Source organism: Tetrao urogallus (assembly GCF_951394365.1).
Source record: "Tetrao urogallus genome assembly, chromosome: 10".
Classification (NCBI taxonomy): Eukaryota; Metazoa; Chordata; class Aves; order Galliformes; family Phasianidae; genus Tetrao; species Tetrao urogallus.
This window is the reverse complement of record NC_136823.1, coordinates 19,150,352-19,171,574: the sequence shown is the minus strand read 5'-3', so window position 1 is coordinate 19,171,574 and position 21,223 is coordinate 19,150,352. Positions and strand designations below refer to the sequence as shown.

Below are 21,223 nucleotides of genomic sequence, written 5' to 3'. Positions count from 1 at the left end.
ACCTTTCTCCATGTCCACTAAATAATATTGTTTTCTAATAAATGTTTCTGAGGAGATGGGATGAGAAATGCTGATGGCCAGTCAGGGCAGTGCTGCTTGGTGCTGTGCTGCATCTCCTGTGGGAGAGCTGGATTGGTTAAATGTAGTGCATTTAGTAGTGCTGGCACGGTCCAAAAGAAAAGATGCAGGAAGAAAAACAAACATGGAGAAATGCAGAAGTGGAAGGAAGAAAACAAGAAAACATTTATTTTAGTGAAGATCAGCTGTAATTACTGGCAACTGCTGGTAACCAGTAAACAACACCCAACCCTGCAGAAATTAATGCTATTTGCAACTTCAGTAAGCAAACGGATCACAGCTTCTCTGCACGCTTAACTTTTCTTCATCAATTCTACCTTCTGAGTGGGTTTGATATTTGGTGATATCCTCAGATTTCCAAAGAAGATGATATAATACCTGCTGAAAAACAGCAGATTGTTTTATGCCTTTTTTTTTTTTTCCAAGCAGACACTCAGACTCTTTCAAAATTTCTATCCAAATTAGATAGGAGCACAAAATAAGAGAGAGCCAATGCTCAGGAGCAAAAGAAGTTGCAAACAAGACTTGTTAGAGGCTGTAACATTGCCCTGAAGTTGGCTAGACAAAAACACGTACAAATCAATACTTACTGAGACAGGTTATATCTCATTAGTAACTCCTGGTTCATTTGCTGCCTTTTGCACTGTCCCTGTAAGCCTCCCAGCAGCTCGCAGCCCTCGGCACATGACAGCTACCTTTCAGAAGAGTAATGCCTTCATACTCAGCCAGAAGCCAGGAGCCATAATTCTCCTACTGCTTAAGCACGAAGCCAGATGCAACGCAGTGCTGCCTGCGACGTGCTGCTTCCTGCTGGCCTCACGGGCAGCTGAAGGGGCCGTGAGGAGGCCCACATGGGTGCTGCTTCCACCCTGCCTTTGTTTAATGCTGCCGAGTGTCGGCTGGGAAGCGGCGATGCGTGAAACCCAACGCTAAAGAAATTCAAAAATAATGATAAACAGAGCCATTCCTCTGTGGTTGATTTCCATTTAGCTGTACCTGCACATAAAAGAGCTATCAAAGAAAGCTATCTGTTACTTGCCAATTCAAAATGACTTCAGAAAGCAGTCCCCAAGCTTCCAGTGATAGATGTCCAACAAAACAACCTCCTAATCTCTGCAAATTGTTGCTAAGAGCTACATTAAACCAGCCTGCCATCAATCTTTGTTCTCTTCGCTGTAACTCAACTGGATGTACTACCTGAAAGTACTTAGAAAGAACAACTGCAGTAAGCTGCTGTGGCAAAAGTAAAGCCAGCAGCACAAAATGAGAGCTTTGCTTTCAGAATCCCAGCGCCTACGGCTGCTGCACCAATGGGAAACAGAAGGAAGGAACAACAATTAGTACTGACAGTGCCTTGGTTTTGCCTTTGTTTCTTTCCCCATTCTTACTTCTGACAAGAACAGCTTCCTTGGACAAGCTCATAAAATCCTTTTTTTTTTAAACAAAAAGATAAATTAGTTAAAAAAAAGTCCAGACTGCAGTAGCTTTGTGGCTCCAAGGTAGCTTGGTGAATTATTAGCGTTGAGTCATATTTAATTTGGGTTCTTCAAAGGTGCAAGGGTTAAAGGAATCAATGGCACCGACCATACCTCCCATGTCCTGCAGAACTGCCTTTGGGCTGCTGCCCATCAACCGGAATGAGAGCCAAAGTCTAACAGACAGAAATGAATTAAAAGTGTTTTGCTTTCCAGTCTGGTTAAAACTTACTCTTGTTAAATACTTTGGTACTCCTACCAGTTCTGGGAGCAGCATTATTCCTGTCTCTAAATCCACCCCAAATATCTGATTTATGCAGTCACCGTGACCCGAGATTCCACAAATGCCCAAATCCATACAAAGGACAGGACAATGCAGCCCATTTTTTCCTGTTTCAGGAACAGATTATGCAGACCAAGCGCAGTGGCAGCGGAGCATTCAAGCACTCACCAGACTCACAAGAAGATATGCTGAAAAATTGAACAATTTTGAACAATTTCTTTAATGTTTCAATCATGTTCTTAGTTATTTTGTCTTTAAATCACCCATTTTGTCAGATGTTAGCATATCTTATACGGCAGAGCAGCTACCGCATCTTTCCCAGATGAAACCCAAGGCCTCCTTCCTTGCCCCCCCAGCCCCCTGTGATGCGTATCCACCCCCATCAGAGGAGATGGGGCACCAGGACCTCTCAGAGCTCGGCCACATCCCCATTTCTCAATTGCTTTCAGAAAAGGCAGATCGTTTTCCAAACACCCAACTACTCAGGCAAAATGAGGGATAATCTAAGAAAAATCACAGCGAATTTCCTGCAAGTTACTGGCATTATAGCAGTTACCTATTTTTATGCTACTTTAAAGCATCTATTTGTTTCAGGTGAACAGCAGTTGGTATTTTTACTGTCGTTATTTAGTAGGCGAGGTAAGGAAAGTACAGTGCTGGTGCCGAGGGAATTGTTTCTGGATTAAACACAACGTCAGTACCTATGATATTCTTATTCAAGGCTCCTTTTATTTTCCATTGATTTTTCTCCAGCAATGTCACTTGTGATAACAGATCCAGATCCTAGTTGACCTACATAATAATGTGCCTGGTACAGAAAGCACCACAGCTTTTCACTATTTCTGTGGAACATCGAGGTAAATGTACATGGTTTGCTGGGTTATCAAGCTCCTCAGTAGCTAGAAACATCAAATTTGAACAGATGTTCCAAGTGCATCCAATTTGTAAACCAAATTCACAGATCCAATTTTTTTTTCCGGAAGTATATAACAATTAGATAGGTTTATTATTTTGTAGTGAGGCATAAATCTTCCTCTTCTACACTAATGTGACAATAGAGAGCTTCAATCTAGGGACGGCCATCTCTGACCTAAGGGAAGGAGCAGACAGAAGCTCTCCTTCATCCCCTGTCCAGGCTGATCAGTTTATAGCAAGAAGCAAACACAGTAAGATAGGAAGAGACAAGCATCAAAATGATTCCATGCTTTTTTCTATTACTGAGTTACTTTCTAACTGCCACAAATTAATCCTTCAAAATGACAGACCTGTTGTTCTCTCTTCTTGCTGCCTCACTCCTGCTTTGCCTAAAATTTAATGGCAGCCTCACCTGCCCACCATTTCCAAAGCAGCACAGAGCAATTGCTTTCACATCCACGCTTTCAATCAACTTCAGTAATAAAGAAACTCTGGTTAATTTAGTTGATATATATATATGATTAAAAAAAACATCCTGTACAAAAGGCACGTGAACAATCCAGCTGGTAACACTCAGGGCACGCTGTCTGCACAGCAGCCATTTTCAGAGCTGTACTTTGCACCACTCTTCCTGCAGATCCCCATCTCCACAGCACACACCACAGGGAGGTCAGCCCCTGATCCCTTTTGCTCCCCAGGCTTCGAAGGCAGAAGAAAGATTAGAGCGGCTCTGTAAGTAGAGCCATGGGCTAGCAAACACGAGGGCTGAGTGACAAGCCTGGAGCTGAGTCCTGGCTTCCAGCACTCTATCCAGCTTACTGACATTCAGCTCGTGACTCAATGGGCAGCATTTTGTAAGTTCAAACCCATATGTGTTTATAGACATTAGGGAGGTTTTACTGAAAATAACCAAAAGAACCAAAACCACCCTAAAAACTGGCCGTGCAACTAAAAACTGGAGAAGACGCAACAGGAAAACGAGTCTTGAGAAATCAATTACCACAGAGCTTACAAAACCAAGGCTAGGCTTACATTCGGTTTTGTTACAGTCTGTGAAGACCCTCACTGGGTGCAGGCAGAGAGCCCCAGCCCACGGCAGAGCTGGAGCTGACCGCTGGCTCTCACTGCTGCTGGGGAACGGCAGAGCCAAGGGATGAACCCACTGGGAAACAATCCAAAAAGGTCACAATTGCCAAAGTAATGTTTGTACCTATTACAATGCAGAAGCTTTAATGCATCTCTGTTCATCTCAGCCTGCTCGCTTTGGCATGTTCTGTCCTTCCTTGTAAGGCTTGCAGGGTATTCGCTGTCAGTAATCTTGTTTACTTTAATAAAGAAGTCAGTAATGAAAACAAAATCCCGTGAATCAAATGTTGACTCAAAACTGAAGAGAAATTCCCACAGGCAAATCTTTTCAGTACTCTGTCAGCATAACTAATTCAATTAACACCAGTCAGAGAAAGATTATACAAAGCTACAAAGCTGTATGTATATAAATGTACGTATACAATAAGAAAGCCTACAGGTGAAGGAACATTCTTTGTTCCAAGTTAGAGCTGCATTGCCCTTTGCATTGTAACTACTGGTACAAAATTCTGACTGCTACACCCCTAACACAGCAGATATTCACGGAGAGCAGTGCAGTGATTGATTCATCCTCAGGTATAGGCATCGCTTTATGGAGAGCAACGTTAATGATAAGGCCCAGGAGGGCAGAAATGTTAACCTGGTTAGCAGGTCCACCAGAGTTAATAGCACTATTTGGTGCTTAAATACTTTATGAGTTTAGGTTAATGAGTTCAGTGTCTCTCAGGACCAATCCCTACATCTCCCTGCGCTGTTATTTTTATTGCCCATTTGACTCTAGGAAGCATTCACAAATTTTCAGACGTGCTCGATGCTGAAGTTTTAGAACCCTCTGTTTTCATGACTTTCTTTCCCCCTATTAAATCGTTATTGGAAGTCGTCTGCATCAGTAACCATGCACATGCACAAAACACAGCATGAAATGGAAAGGTACCAGCTCTGATTTAATAGAACACAATGAAGCCCCATCCTTCACTCCTTCCCCCAGCAGTAAATCAGACTCTTCATAAAGTACATGAAAGAAAGCCACTAGAAAATCAAGGATGTGGGAAGAAGCTTGTCTTGGGGCTCATCCATGCAAGGAGAGAACCGAGGTCTGCTCTTGACAGCCTTCTCACAAAGCCGCCTATCTAGGCAGTCAGAAAGCTCTTTTTACAAGAAAATATCTTCTTGGCTTTTTTTTCTTGGACTTGAGAAATGGAACTATAAAAACCCACCTAACCAAGCAACCAGTGAGAACCTTCGTCACTTGTATATGAACTAGCACCTGAAAATGGGAATTGAAATGGAATGAATGTGAATTCCTGCGTTGGACAGTCCAGGCAATCTGGCTGCTTTTATTTCAGAACAAACACATCACAGCAATCTGTGCATTGGAGACTGCATGACTTCACCTCGCTGGATGGGTCGAAGAATACAGAAAGTTTTCAGAACAAACCCCGTATTTTCTTTCCTGTTAAAAGCACTGAAATTTCCTACCTTGGGTCTTCCCTTCAGGCTAATTTAACACTCAAGATCAGCCAGAGCAAATCAAAACTTCATCAGCATGCACCGAGGTATGACAAAGTTCCATATTTGTATCATTTTTGCTTGAAAAATGAGCTTAAAGTAAAAATTACATACTTCTTAAAAACGTCTGAATCAAGGCCAAGTAAAACTTAAAATGAAATGCAAGATAAACAGACATATGGGAAGCTCTGAGAGGAAGGCAGGAGGAGGATCAGTGCATATTAGAAAGCTGAGATTTTGCATGGGCCGCTGTAGGTGACTGCATCTGGTGCCTAGGTCCCAATAACCACAGCTTTACTGCTCTACCACAGCTTGCAGGAGGGCCTCAAGGCTGCTAACCGAGAATATTTGGAAGCCTAAATGCGAAGTAAACCTGCATCGCTCTGACTTTGCCCTTGGGGAAGCTGAAACAGCACGGTGAAAAATTTCATTGACTTCTTTTGACCTCAGCTGGCTTTGGAATATTCCACTGAAAAACTTGGCCAAAGCTCTGAATTTCATCTGCACCAGAGCTACAGATTCGACATCCAGCTTCCCCCAGCACTGCATATCGAACCAAATGCTATCGTTGCTGGATTGGAACAAGCCCAGGGATGCTCTGGACAACATGCAGCATGGAATCTTAAAAATAATGAAGTAGAGGCTGGGGAAGTTGCCTTTTTAAAATGGTTTTAATTATTATTTTAAGCATAAGGGCATCGCGTACTCTAGGAAGCCTGCCCAGCAGCAGGCTGAACCAACCTGCACATGCACAAGGGCAGCGTAATACGTTGTGTGCAACATGTTCTCAGTGTTCCTGCACATCCTAACATTGCAGCTCTCTCCTAAAGCTCCACATGTCCTCCAGATTGGTGACAAGTCTGTATCCCTGACAAAAGGACCAAACCCTCCTCGTACCCATCTCCACATGCAAGGCACAAAGCCAGGGGAACTGCGCTGTGAACAGGATAGATTTAAGAAACACGGATGAGGAGCAACCAAATGCACCATGTAAGTATAGGCAGAGTGGAAAAGAGAAATACACAGCAATGTATACACACAAATTTTGAGGAACAGCAAAGCAGAAGATGAGAAGTCACTGCATGTCACACACAGACTGTCTCTGTTATTTTTAACCACAGCTTGTGGAAGAATGCTGCTGCTGCTCTGAGCTTCTTGTTTATGTCTGTCTTCAGTGAGAGCAAAGGTGAATTTCTAGAGGTTTTTATATTCACATCCTTGAAAGAAAAATGAATACATAAATCTGCAGAGGGGAGCAGCAATCCGTACAGACAAAACCTAAGTGTTAGAGTGCCTTATGGAACAGCCAGCCATAAAAGATTTCCGATTCCTTGAGATAAATATCGCGTCCTCCACCACTGCACAACTTACAGGATATTCAAGGCAAGCGCAAGGGTAACTGCCCAGACTCTAAGCAAGGATGCTGTCTGTGGGAGTGGAAGCCAGGTCTGGGTTTTTGTTTTTTTTTCTTTTTTTTAATTGCTGCTTCCTCCCACCAAGATGCAATCTTACGGTCACTCTGCCCTTCGTCTTTCCAATGTCTATTTGATTTACTTCAGAGTAAATCATTTATGGTAGATTTAATTTCTTGGAACTGATAATGAGTGTAGCTAGATATGGATCCTTTCATTTAGAAGGCTTCCTTGCCATTTAATCAGGCCTCTCAGCCTGCACCACTAGCTTGAAAGCAAAGTGGGATGGCTGCATTAGGGAATAAAGAATGCAGAAAATGGACAGAAGTTAGATTAATTATTTTATCAGAAACACTGAGCTGCTCTCTATAATCAGTCTAACTGCATTGCTCCCTCTCTCCAATCTCGTGCTGCTCCACAGAGGACTGCTCTGCTGCAAGCAGCCTGGGGGCTGCCTAGTGGGTGAACACTTGCCTCCATCCTTCCCAACACGCTGTTAGGAAGGACAGGGCTCCTATCTGTGTGCACAACACCAGGACAGAAATACCACTGTTCAGGCTGATTTCCCCCTCCTATGCTTAAGAAACCTTTCCTGAACACCACATCGTGACACTCACGATACTGCGGTGGCCACCAGCGAGGGCAGCAGGAGCTGCAGGACGGAGGGCTGCTGCTTGAGCCCTCACCTCCTGTTACAAGCAGCGTTCAGCTTCCCCTGCCTCAGCCTTGGGACTGACACCATGTCCACACGCCTAGTTAAAACCCATTATTTACCAAGAGCAGTCAACATCTACTTCTTACCACCAGCACGTTATTCCCAGTGCTGTTAACCTTCTTGCAGTGACAGGGCTTTGTAACAGACACAGAAGATTTGGATCAATGGAGATGGAAGACTTAGTTATAAGAAAAGAGTAACTACCTATAGGAACTCTAGAGAAATTCCACATTTAAGAGCAAAATCACAGGTCAGATTTCATTCTTGTTCCCCCCTCCCTGTTAATACGTTTCCACATTTGACCATCTTGCTGCCCATCTATTTTCTTGTTTTATCTTTGTAGAATATGTGGCTCCTTGAATGGTTACATAAAAAATGATTTAACTGGTAAAAAGAATGCATCTACACAAAGAAGAGAAGTATAATTGTGTCTTATTTAAATAATATAGAAATGAGAAATATACATATCTCATCCGATGACTGAACTACTTCCCCTTAAAGGTATTTGATTTAGGACAGGAAGCTTAGAAACAAACTGACAGAATCAAATGGCTTATCTCACTGAAAGTACGTCATTTTTACAGAAGAGTTAATTTTTCAAGAAAAACATCAGCTGCCAAAGCAATGAGACATTTAAACTTGATAAGGATGTGTAAAGACTTGCAGGGAAAACTTTCACCGTTCTCTGTAATAGGATTAGAAACCTCCCAAATGGCTCCAAGAGCTGGAGCTTCGCCCTGACCAAGAGAGAAATGACCCCAGAGCAACTAGAAGAGAACGCTGGCTGAATTTCTGCATTTTGCCATTTCTTACAGGAAAATGTCAGCAGTAAGATATTCCTTAAATTAAACATACAAGCTCTAAGTTTTCCCAAGTCGTGCTCAGTTTAGAAATATATATATATATATATATATATTCATGCTCTTTATCTGTCAGTTCCCCTAGTGACATCCTGAGAAACCCACGCAGTGCCTCTGTTCTTCCTCCTCTAGCACAGTGATACCAGCACTGCTCACATCACAGAGAAGAGATGCACTAGGCCACAAATGAGGTAATTTATACGTTCACCGAGCCACAGAACCTTTAAGGTTGACCTCCAGAATCCCCATGCCCAGCCCCAACCCTCCCACCATGCCCACTGCCCACATCCCGCAGTGCCACATCTCTGCGGTTCTGAACACCTCCAGGGATGGTGACCCCACCTGTATGAAGGCATGTCGTGAACACAGCTGCAACCACAGCACAGAAAATCTGCACTTTGCTCTTCCTTTCACATGTCCTACGCTTCCTGCAGAAGCACCGGGGTTCCAGCTGCAAGCAGGCAGCATGGCACCCAGCCTCTTTCCATGGAAGATGCTCCGTTTGGCAACCCAGTTAGTTTTCCTCTTAAGGAAAAAGACTAAAAATTTGCATGTATGTAAGAGAGACGAAAACCTGAGATATGAAACTGAGACGCTGTTTAATAAGATATTACCTTTCTTGACTTGGTGTCAGCTGCTGCAACTTGAAAATGGAAAGGTATTATTTCACAGACCTGCGCTATCCTCTATAGATAAAGTTATCTTTATTAAACTTTGAAGGTTACTCATGGAACTAACAGTGGCTTTTCACAAGTATGATACATGCTTTGGCAACAGCAGAATTCCTTATGTGCTAGAATGCCAGTAACCACATCTATGAACCCTTATGACCAAACACTTTGTGATGTTCCTCTAATTAATGGAGCCTGACAACCTTTCCATCTCCAGCCACAGCGCCCAGCACTTTACAGTAAGTCACACTGTTGTAACGACAGCACGGATCTTGGATTGAAAAGCATTTCCACAGTCCATACATTGCATCAGGAAAATCAGAAGTTGAGGAGATAGTTTTCTCACTTAGGCCAATTTCTCTCCCCAGATGACGTTCTCCCAGGCTGTTCTAAGTATGTTCTAATGTTCTAAGTATGGCTCTTAGTTAAAATAATGCGACTCCCTGTCTGATCATGTCACTGTCATACACTATGGCATGGAATATTTAGGATTTTGCACTTTCCTGATCTTGTCTCCAGATCTGGTTTCCCCTATCACTGTTATTTGCATATTTTGTGCTGTCAGTGAGTCTTTTGCTAGATGAATTCCCTAGTAATGTGCTTCTCTGTAATTCAGCAGCCGATGAATTCTGTACCACGGCAAACAAGACTAGAGATGAGGTGCACCAGTCAAACTTGAAAAAGAAATTGGACACAATTTTTCTTTCTAAATAGACATAGGCACAAGTCTACAGGCTCCATCACTGTGATTTTACAGACAAGACTGAGACACATCCCTCCTGCCCCACACCACCAGCATGCTCATGGGTGCTTATGCAGGTGCTACTGTGCTGCAGAGATGCTCTTAGAGATAAGGGACACCATAATTGATTGAAGTCTGCTTCTGGAGCAGGGAGGAAGGAAAGCTGTAAATCTAGGTAACTGTAGGCTTGTTCCTTAAAACTGAAAGTCAAAATCGGAGGCAAATGCCTCACAGAAGCTCTGTGCAGGAGCCCAGAGCACCCCACAGCCCTCATGCAGCACACTGCTGTCAGCACTGCCAGCCTTGGGCTGGGGAGCAGTTTGGGATGGATTTGCCATCCCAAGCAACATTCCATATAGTCTGGCTGGTTGAAAAAGACAGGAGAGAGCTCCTGCTCCTCTTGGATGGAGACCAATCCTTGACACAGTTACTCAGATGAGCAAAGGACATAGCTGGAAAATAAGCTTTCAATACCGAGCATTTTAAACCACTTTTGCAATAGGACAGGGCAAGAAAAATCCTACATTCAAACCCAGCTGCTAATACACCTGCGTGCATTCATCTATGAAAGAGAAAAGCAGCTTAAGTACTAATGACACCCAAATTACATCTTCCCCATCTTTAATGTTTACGATTCCTAGCTCCTTTTAAGAAAAATATGTCACTAAAGCTTAATCAGTAGTATTCTGCTTTAAGAAAGGCTTTCTGAAACTGACAAGAACCACACAGGTTTTGCTTTGAAACCTACTAGAATTGGAGCAACGATGAAAAGAACATGTTTTCTTTTTTTTGTGTTAGGGAGGTCATTGAAATCTCACAGGAAAATCAAACAGCAAAACCGAGCACGATCTCATCTTGCCTTGTTTGCCTGCAGTGCGGGTCTGAGCCTTCAGAGCTGCCTGTGCCCAATGTGGGTGCATCCCCCCACAGATGTGGGGTGCGATGATGAGGGGGAGTTCTCTGAAAAGCCCGAACCCAGTGATGGCCACCAAGAACAGAACATATCCCACCAAAACCAGGAAGATGGTTACACTGGAAAGCAGTCATTCCTTGCCTCACTCATCAGTGTCCATGCCCTTCAGCACCAATCTCTGAACCAGAACACTGCCATAGAAGGTCCAGGCTGCAGCAACTGGGCAGCATCTCCCACTGCAAGGAACAGCATTGTTGGCCCCTTTTATTCTTGTTTTTGCTCTGGAGATTTGTTCCCTATTTTCCAGCAAGTGAGGAAATGGCAATGATGGAACAGAAGTATTGGTTCTCAAGCTCAAAGAATGGCTTTCTTGGACACTGAAGTTCCTGCAGCCCTTAATCTGGAGTCACATAGGAAGCACAGATGCGATGAGCAGAAGAAAAGAGAGACGGAGAAGAATCACAGAATCACCCGGGTTGGAAGGGACCTCAAGGATCATGTAGTTCCAACCCCCCTGCCTAGCAGGGCCACCAAACATCCACATTTAGATCAGGTTGCCCAGGACCCCGTCCAACCTGGCCTTGAACACGTCCAAGGACGGTTCATCCACAACCTCCCTGGGCAGCCCGTTCCAGGGCCTAACCACTCTCCTTGTAAAGAACTTCCCCCTAACATCCAACCTAAATCTTCCCTCCTTCAGAAGAAGTATGGAATGTCTTTGCAAAGAAGTGAGTTTAATGAGTTTTGAAGTTCTCGGGAAGTAGGATTACAAGTTGCTGGGTTGACTGTACTACAGCCTCATCTCCTGTATTTGTTTTTGGAAAAGTCTGAAAAAAAAAAAAAAATGCATCAAAGACATCTCGAGTAAAACAGCAATTTTTTGCCAGAGCCTCAAGAGGCAGAAGACTAATAAAATTTTGCAAAGCACTCCAAAGTGCTAATTGCTTTTTTACTGCATCTTACAGAGCGCTGGCATTACAGGGCATCTGAGTGTGAAGAACCTCAACGGGGGCCGTGCAGTCCGGAGCTTCTGTAGAGATTTTTTCAAAGATGTTTATTTCAAGGAACAGCTTTGTGTGTTATGTTCTTCGGCTGTGATTTTGCGATGCTGCTTCTCTGTCTTCCCTCCTGATGTTAATAAATAAAAGCTACTCGGTTACAGCAATCGGAGGTTTGAGATGAGTGCTGGCTGCTATGAACATTCACAGGAACACAAGAAATGGCAGTCAGGCATTCAGGCAATCGCTGAGGGGGAATGGGAACTCAGTAGAAAGTGGGAACATCCACGTTGAAATTCATCCTGGCTCCAGGGGAACAAGGCACCGTTATCACCCAGTTTGAGCTGGTTAAGTAAGACCAATTTTAATAGGCCAACATCCAAAGAAAGCACACCTCACCCCAAGCTCCAAATAAACACTCTCCAGCAATAAACCAGCAGGCTCAGCAGAGGGATGAGTTATTTATCAAAGTGAATGGTGTTACTCTCCGGGAGCATGACTCCTTCTGGGATTTAGTCTCTGATAAGACACGTCACCGGGCTGCTGCATTACAGCTCCAGAGCTCAGCTCTCAGGGCTGTCAATCTCCCACCACACACGAATGCTGAGGCCGCAGCGTGGAGACAACCGCTGAAGGCCAGATTGATTTCTGTGTGCACGGAGCAATTGCATCTCCAATCAATTTTAATGGAAGCCACGAATGCTCAGTGTTTTGGAGAAAATCAAGGCTCTCCAGTCCCTTCGTATAGATTCAGATGTCCAAACATAAGAATTCAACTGGGACTTGTTTTTGACGTTGAAACATGAAAAGAGCAATCGCAGGGAATAATAAAAGCGTGCTCGGCAAAAGGCGCATGCCACAAAGCAAAAGCCCGTCTTACCCAGAGTCCACACATTACCCAGCAATGATACACCCGCCATATAACCTTAATTAGCTAATAAAAGTTTTTAGACAATCTGTCTAGACTTTCTTTCGCCTGGATATAAAAATGGCTCTAAAAGAAATATATAAACAGCAATGAAAAGTCAGCAAAAAGCTTTCAAATAAGCCTCCTGCTGTTCCACATCCTCATCCTGCACTCAACGCACAGTCGTATCAGCAAAAGCCTTCATTTTCAAAGCAGAAGAGCTGCTCTCTTTGGGATTCCCACACTACAAACACCCTGCCTGTCAGGGCAGCTGTTCACCTGCAGGACTGCCCAATGAAGCCCCAACCAGCACATCTCAACACAGCTCCCCCGTGGGGAGGGAACCCAAGCATTAGAAATAACCATAACTCCAGCTAATGCCAAGTCTAAAGATCATGTCGTCTTTAAATTGGCCTTTTTACCAGCGTAGCTGTGCCACTGATGCACTGATCTAGGTAGAGGAGACACTGTTTTACAGTGAAGCTAGAATTTAAGCCACTGCAGAATAGCACTGTGCTGCCCAGAGCTGCATGGCACAGCCTCTGCTCTGCAGAGCAGCACCGAGACGCTGCAGAGGGAGAAGGGAGATCTGAGGAGAAACATCAGGCTACAGGAGGACAAAGTACAGACAAAAGATAAATCGGGAGTCAATTAGAGGGCTGATTAGACACATGGATTAGTGAAATTATGGGGAGACACTAAATGCATTCAGGGAATTAAATTATAACTTCTCTTCAACTAAAGCAGGCTGATAGCCACATGCAGACTCGTCCATCCAGATAAAAACTTCCATTGCTGGACAGCCACCTGAAAGCACCGGGCTGCTGGCAGGAGAACACCCACACCTGATGGACTGCACAGAGCAGCTCTGAGATGGTCCATCCCCACAGCCTGAGAACAGAATCCCAGGGGGGTAACGGCCACAGGTGGCTCCAAGGAGCAGCACGGCAGCTGAGCTGCTCTATCAGCTCATCCAAACCCCACATCAGCCTAACCTTGCCCTCTTTGGAGCCCCCAGGAGCTGCAACAGCTTGTCCTGCAAGGGATTCCTGCTGAGCAGGCTGCAGAGATAGCACAGCATGCCTTATTTTCCAGCCAAATCCTGGATACAGGATTGTGTCATACCTGTGCTCCTCCAGACAAACAGCAACATAGCAGAGCATTTCCATCTTCCATTAGTATGGAGATAGCTCACTTATGTGGAATAACACACAGTGTTAGCATAAAATCTGATTCAAACTTCAAGCAGCATCCACACACTTGAGCTGCCTCTGCATTACACAAAGTTTACTCTGTTTCATCACCATGACATACCTACAAAATCTTTGTAAGGCTGCTAATGATGCGAGCAGCAAGTAGCCCAAAGTGCTTGAAACACTGTCTTACTAATCAACTTTCCTGCAAACACGCGAAGAAAAAAGGATGAACTCAAGTGATCACAATTGACGACACACCTGCCACAATTTAGCTAAGTGGGTTTTTTTTTTTTCCTCTGCTTGATCTTTTTTTTTCCTGCACCAGGGGATGGCAGAAGGAAGGACTGCAGGGCTCCAGGGCTGGGCCAGGCAAGCAATGGAGATCACAGCGATGCACAGAGCCATCCCCCAGAGGGCAGAGGGCTGGAGGTGCCTGTCAGCATCTGCAGTCCAAGGGGAGGGAAGGAAAGGGGAGGGCGCGTGATGGAAGACGCAGCTCAGCATTATTTATGTGCTGCTGCTCCCCCATGGCTATGAAAGCTGTTCCTTGCATTAGCAAGAAGTGAAAGGGACCAGCAAGTGTGAGAGGTGTAAGATGAGGTGATATTTTGTATTTCCTCTTGAGATGCCAAATTTCCATGACAGAAACAGCAGTAACTTGCTGCGTTAGATTCTATCTTATCCCTCAGATGCAGAACTGCACCTTGAGATGGTCCAAAACGATGTTCCAACACATTTATCCCACTCTATAAAATGGACACATCCCATGGGATGAGCTCAGCGTAATCATAACATTTCTATTTTCTGTAGGGAAAGTCAAAATGAGAGCAGGGGACGCCTCAGCAGGAGGTGTTTGTGAAATGCACGTTGTTCCTCCAGGAAAGCAGACAAAACACTTCACACTGGAGCTGGACTGGGGTCACCCTGGGGTGCTGGGAGGTGGGCAGGAGGTGTGGGGAGCAACAAAGTGCTTGGAGGCTTCAGCAGCAGCCTGGCAGCACTGTCCTCAGGCAGAAAACGTGAGCTTCAGACAGAAATTCTACCTCAGAACCAAACTCAGCTCTGCTTCTGAAATCATTAATTTCTCAGTGAAATAAATACCTTTTTCTAGCCCACTCTCTATGGCAAGGCTTCCTTATTCATGGATTTTTTCCCCGCTGTGATTCAATCTTTCCAACCCCAGCTACTTCTATCAATTTTCATTTCACAGCTCTTCATCTCTCCTTCCATAACAGTCACACCTGCCTTGTTGTCCACAGACTTCTCCCTTCCTCTTATTGTTCAATAAATCCCAACTCCTCTCTGCTCCTACTACCAGTCCTACTCAAAACATCAGCTTTTGAACTTCAGCAGGACTTTCCCCCCAAGCTTCTGGATATGCATTAACTGATTTATTCTCCCTTCCCCTAATGTTTCCATCACTGCTTCCCCCCCCCGACTTCTCTTCTTCCCAGCAGATGGCTGCAGAACGAACACGAAGGCTCTCCCTCCTCTGTTCCTGCTCTGTACTGCTACCTTTACCAAGAAGAACACTTTACCCATGAGATGTAGGAAACCTTTCAACAGGCAAATGAAAAAAAGCAGCTGGATGAGGGGTGAACAGCTTAAAAAATCCACATCAAACCAAATCCTTCACTTGGGTAATGTGGGACACGCACACTGCAAGGCACAGGAGCATCCCCTGGGGCTAACTTGACTGGTAAAAATAAAGGCTCAACAGCACATCGCTCTGCTTTGGATTAACAAAGACTTAACCAATCATTTATTTTCAACTGATCCACAAGATACATTTCACATAACCATGAAAGCAATGTTTTTTTTTAAATTTGGGGTAACATTTTTAAGGGATGCTGGCAGTTATTTCTTTAGTAACAAGACTTTGCTATTTCAATTTTACTCCGCTCCTTGAAAAGCAATCTCAGAACATTCAATAAATGCCATAAAAAGGCAGATATTATCATTAAAGTGACTTATGCCACAACTGTGACAACAGACTGTTACAGCTTTCCAATAACACTTGAATTCTTTTCAGCCTGGAAAGCAGCTGTGTGAGATCACTCAGGAGGACAGCAGAAAAGTTTCTGCGTGTATCAGCACGGAATGGGTCTCAAATTTCACATAAGCAGACCCTGAGGTAGTCATAGCGTCACATCTTTATCTCCTTGCTTCTCCCCGAACTCCACTGTATTGATTTCATGCGAGTCTATTTGAGCAGGAAGAATTACTCAGACCCCCACTCATTTCAGCACAGAATTACGCCACTATTTGGGCTGCAGGATTTCTGGGCACCTAAAGCACGTGCTCCTAATTCCCACCCTGAGCAAGATCCTAAGGACTCCATACAGTTATGCCATGCATTTACCTTCAAGCAATGACAAAATACAGGAGAATACACCTATGGCATTTATACCAACACATGGATTCTTTGTAAAATCTCATGCTTCTCTTTTGTAATCTCATGCTTTTATTTGGTGCCTGCATCCCCCATGGAGACACAGATGCTCCAAAAGGAGAACTCGGACCTCGTCGCCCTATCCCAGCTCCGCCACATCCAGAGGGATTCTCCCCATGAATCCAGACACCTGCTTGGGCTCTAACCAACACCAGTGGGAAGCCAGCAGCCAAGCAGTGCCTGAAGGACGTGGCTGCCTGCTGCTCTCAGTGAGGTTGCCTCTCTCAGCAGAGCACGGCCATGGGGGCAGCTTGGTGCTGTGCTTTGGATGACGCTCCTTCCTTCCCACTGTCAGGACAATACTTAATCAACTGCAATCCAAGGCTCCAGTGCATCTTCTACTGTATCTTTACAGTTTAAGAAGAACCCTTCTGTGAATTATATCTGCATTTCTGTTGGTGTGAAGGTATGGAGCAGGTCTCCATTCATGGTTACACTGGCAGCCAAGGCGCGTTCACCAGCTTCTAAACCAAATGGAAATTTTTGTGTTTTGCACAAACCTGACAAGATTTCATTCGGGAGTGCTGAATATTCTAGAAATAATACTATTATTGCTTTTGCATCTCTAAAAACAGCATTAGGAAGACCTTGGTAAAGGCACTGCTGCTGTTCCAGCATCAGAACAGAACATAAGCAACGCTTGTAATACAGAACCTACAACAGACTGCAGCACACAACACGAGTTGGTACAAATTCAGAGATTTCCCAACTGTCTGAACATGACAAAACAATTGTTACTTCAGAAACACGGGAAGGAAAGCAACAGTTTTCAAATTGCATACAACCACAGAGTATTTGAGCCTGGAAGGGGGTCTGAAGGACCACCTGGTTCCAATCCTCGCAGTGTGTGAGACACCCCCAGTAGAGCAGCTTGCCCAAAGCCCACGTTTCACAGCAGTGTTTGTGGCAATGCACTTCTACTTACAGTACGCATCCTAAAAGCAGGCAGCAGTGCTTCAGCGGATACAAAAAGGAGAGATGTTTTATTAGTGTCTAAATGCATGATAAAAGAAATCCTGAGTTTCTACGTGGCAGTAGGAATCAGTGCTCTACTGAAGATGCTGGCAGAACAGTCTCCCTTCCCTCAGAATACTGTCAGTGTGCACAGCTCCCTCCCAGCAATGATTTAACTCTCTCATGTCCTCCAGTGATAATTTGTGCTAACGGCATTCCCAAAGACAGCACAGTTCCACTAAAAAAATATGGATTCAGGGCCATAATAGACAGCTGCACGGATCTACAGGAGCCCAGAGAAATGCTGTGTGAGACACTGAGGACGGAATGTCAACTTCTATACATTTAATGCACAGATTTTAATGGCACTCCAAAAAATGATTCATCTGATGGAGCAACACTTTGCATCTGTCAGGCATGAGGGCAACGCATCTCATTCAGCCACATACACGTGTGCATATGCATGTTTTCTGCTAGCAAATATAAATCTGGAAAAACAAGATAAAAAGAAAGGTAAGGATAGGAAAGAAATGCCGGCCAACGTCACTGCTGGAAAAAAACCCATTATGGGGAAGAGGGTTCAGACCAGCAGGGTCCCCTCTCTGGCCAGGCAATGGATGGCTGTGGATGGTTCTTCCCCTTCTGAGCCAGCCCGGCTGCCCTGCTGTGCAGGCTGTCCCAGCCTTATGTAAAGGCTGCTGCATGGCATTGAGGATCGGGGAAAGAGAGGAATTAATGAATATTACAAAAAGTTCTTCAGCAAAAAATAAAGAATAAAAAGGAAAAGAAGATGAAGAGACTGTTGCAAATGCTGCGCTTCCTACGCGAGAGCGGATTAAAGTTTATTCCACCTTTTTTTTCTGTCAAGGTGGTGATGGCCTTTTAAGAGACATGGCACCACAACTGAAAGTTGTTGGGAAAAGCTTCAGTATACATAATAATCACATCAGCCCTCCGATACAAGGGCTTTAATCTCTTTTTTTGCATCTTTGGAACACAAAGCAAAATGACGTGCTGCTCCAGAATCTGCCTTTTCCATCCCTTCCAAGTGGCTGAGAACAACACCTGGATGAACTCTGGCTTGCAGACTGCCCATGGCTGCTGGCAGCCCTCTCTATGGGATACAACAGCTCTGCTCTGTGCACAGCCCCAGCCAAGCCCAAGAGCTGCCCCAGCTATGGGCAATGGGCACAGCATGGGCACAGGGCTGAGGTAAGCAGAAGGGAGGAGCTGGATCTGGGTGCCTGGTTAAAACACACTGCTGCACAGCAAAGCTGCCAGGGCATTGATCTGCAAACAGGCAACTACAGAGAATCACAGAATGGTCCAGGGTTAGAAGGGACCTCAAGGATCATCAATCTCCAATCCTCTTACCACAGGCAGGGCTAGCAACCTCCGCAAGGAGGTTGGGGAGAGGAATTCAGGGAGAGGAAAAGATGGATAAATGCATGCTGGATCTTTCATTTATCTGTTAGGAGGCAGTCAAGTGGTTTTTTGCTAACGACTTCAATATATATATATATCTTACAGATAGCAATTAACCTTCTGGTACAGATTAATCTTTTAAAAAATCAAAGATGAATTAATCTTTGAAATTTGAGCATTCAATAGTTTCATTAATAATCTGAAATTGTCCTTTAGATTTTCCATAATTAGAGCATTCTCTAATTTATTAATCCCACAGACTGCAGAGCATGTTTCAAATCCTCATCCCCTGCCACAATGACATATTCAAACTCGCTTGAAGCACTCATAATAAAAGTCACTTTGTGAAGAATTATTAACTCAAAGGATCAAGCAAAGTCGTTATATACCAGAGCACATTTAAACACTGAGCATGGATAATGCTTTCTACTCATCCTTGCCATTCCTAAGATCTTGGCTGAATCCGAAACCAGACTGGACGGAAAGCTGAATTTAGGATAATTAGCTTGCTATGGATTCCAAAGACAGGAAGCGTGCTGGTACCTATGGACTAAACCCTTCTGTGCCAAACCACGCTGATTATGAGATACGAGGCAGCTGGCTGCAGGTGACAACAGCTGCCAACAGCCCGCACATCTCAGGCTTTGGCACGAGCTGCACAGCCCCTGGGCACTGCCCACAGACACCAGTGGCAGAGCTCAATGGCAGCAGGGGGGGGCAGCACGGGGGGCTTTATGGTCCTTTCCAACCAACCACGCTGTGGTTCTGTGATTCCACATTCCATGGAGGCAGGACCTCCTGGTACTTTTCTGGGCTCTAGAAGAGCAGGAGCGTGCTGACAGGGACTCTCAGAACCTCACCCAGTCTTTATCTGCACAACACAGAGCTGTGGCAGGCACAGCCTACATCACCCTGCACACAAAGCTGCTTTATGCAGGGCGTTCTTGTGGGTTTATGCTTTATTCTTTAAGAACGTTGACTTACAAGTTGACTGCATTAGCAGCTCCAGTCATTAAGTTAATTCTGCCAAAGTCTATGAAGTGATAGAGTATTATTCAGCTAGAGTTTGTCCTTGACGTAGAGAACGCATTTCTTGTAAGATTTTGCAACAGTGGATATTTGCAAATAAAGTAAATTTTAAATTATAATGAACGCTGGTGTTTATCACTTCCTATGGTATTAAATCCCAAACCATTTTCTTTAATACTGCATAAATACGCATTCAAACGAACAGACAAATTCATGCAAATACAGCCTCACTACATGATACCAACAGAACACAACAGCTCTGACATCCCTCCAAAGCTCCTTCCCCCACCCCCTGCAGCCCTGGTACTGGCTGCAGGACCCAGCACATGCAATGGGTGCTGCAGGGCATCACTGTCCTGTCCAGGTCCCCTCACTCCATACCAACAGCCCCTTCCCCACCTGCCCAGTGAATCCTGTCATTCAAGACTGAATTCTGGCTCAGTATTATCAGCTTTTTGCAATGGGACGGCAGGGCAGCTGCAGGATGGGACACCTGCCACTTCCTGCAGGTAGTGCAACAGGGCTTGTTCTTATAGAGTGAGGACACATTTCTGATCCTCCCTGTCACACCAGGATACATCAGTGCCCATTCCTGGAGTTGGCTCTTATACAGCTCACCGCTGATGTCATCTTCTGCCTATTTCTCCTTCCTAGCATGGAGATCTGCTTCAAATGTTTCAGTTTACAAACGTTAATGATCCAGCATTGCATATCAGCTTGCTGCAGATGTACAGTTTGATCCCCAGCCATACCATCCCAAGCCCTCCTATGTTTTGTCATCTCTGGGGAAATTCAAAGCTATTTCACCTGAAGAGCAAGTTACCGAGACAAGGGTGTGAGCACACAGACACAGCAGCCACCCCTCCAGGGCAGGTCTGCCCTGCATTCTGAACCACAACCAGAAAGCCAACTGCAAAATTAGGTTTCCCGTCAACAAAATTGTGATGGCTCAAGCCTATACCACAAGCCTGAGCAGGCATAGCATAAGGCACAGCATCTCCTTGTCCTCTTGGAATATCTCCCACTCACAAGAGATGTTCTCCAGCACACTGAAAAAAGCTTTATCCTTTAAGAAAGAAAAAAAAAGAGAAAAGAAGCACTCAGGCAACAAGAAAAGCATTTTGCATCCCACTAGAGGCATGGTGTGCCTCACACCATGCTGCAGGGCTTTATGCCTCCTTACCCCAGGACAGCAATCCTGAGCCTTTCAGGTAAGATGTATGAGTTTTCTCAAAAGAATTGGTCAAGAGGAATGCTACAGAAAAGCAATACACTGGCAGCAATCTGAGACGTGCACAGCAGCAGCATGACACGAGTCAATGTGTAGCAACAAGCAGCCTTCAAACAATTTCTAGCTGTGGAGAGATAAAAGCTCAGCATTTTCGAATCTGTCTTCTACCCATGTCAACATAACATAATGCTGTCCAGCAGAATACCAGAAGCTTGATAAGACTCAGGGCTTTCTATTTTCTCCAGAAACGATTGAAAAACACTAACATTTCAAATTCTCTGAAACTCTATAAGCAATTTAGGAAAGAGAGCACCCAGGAGCCGTTACAGAGGCATTGCAAAGAACTGGAGCAACTTTAGAATCAAATATACG

General features: G+C 44.6%; 1 protein-coding gene across 1 annotated transcript in view; it reads right to left on the bottom strand.

Annotated features, from left to right (window-relative positions):
• The window catches only part of GRM7 (glutamate metabotropic receptor 7), a gene marked incomplete at both ends in the record, with an annotated part of 200,363 nt that overhangs the window by 103,578 nt on the left and 75,562 nt on the right, over positions 1-21,223 (bottom strand). The window lies entirely within an intron of this gene.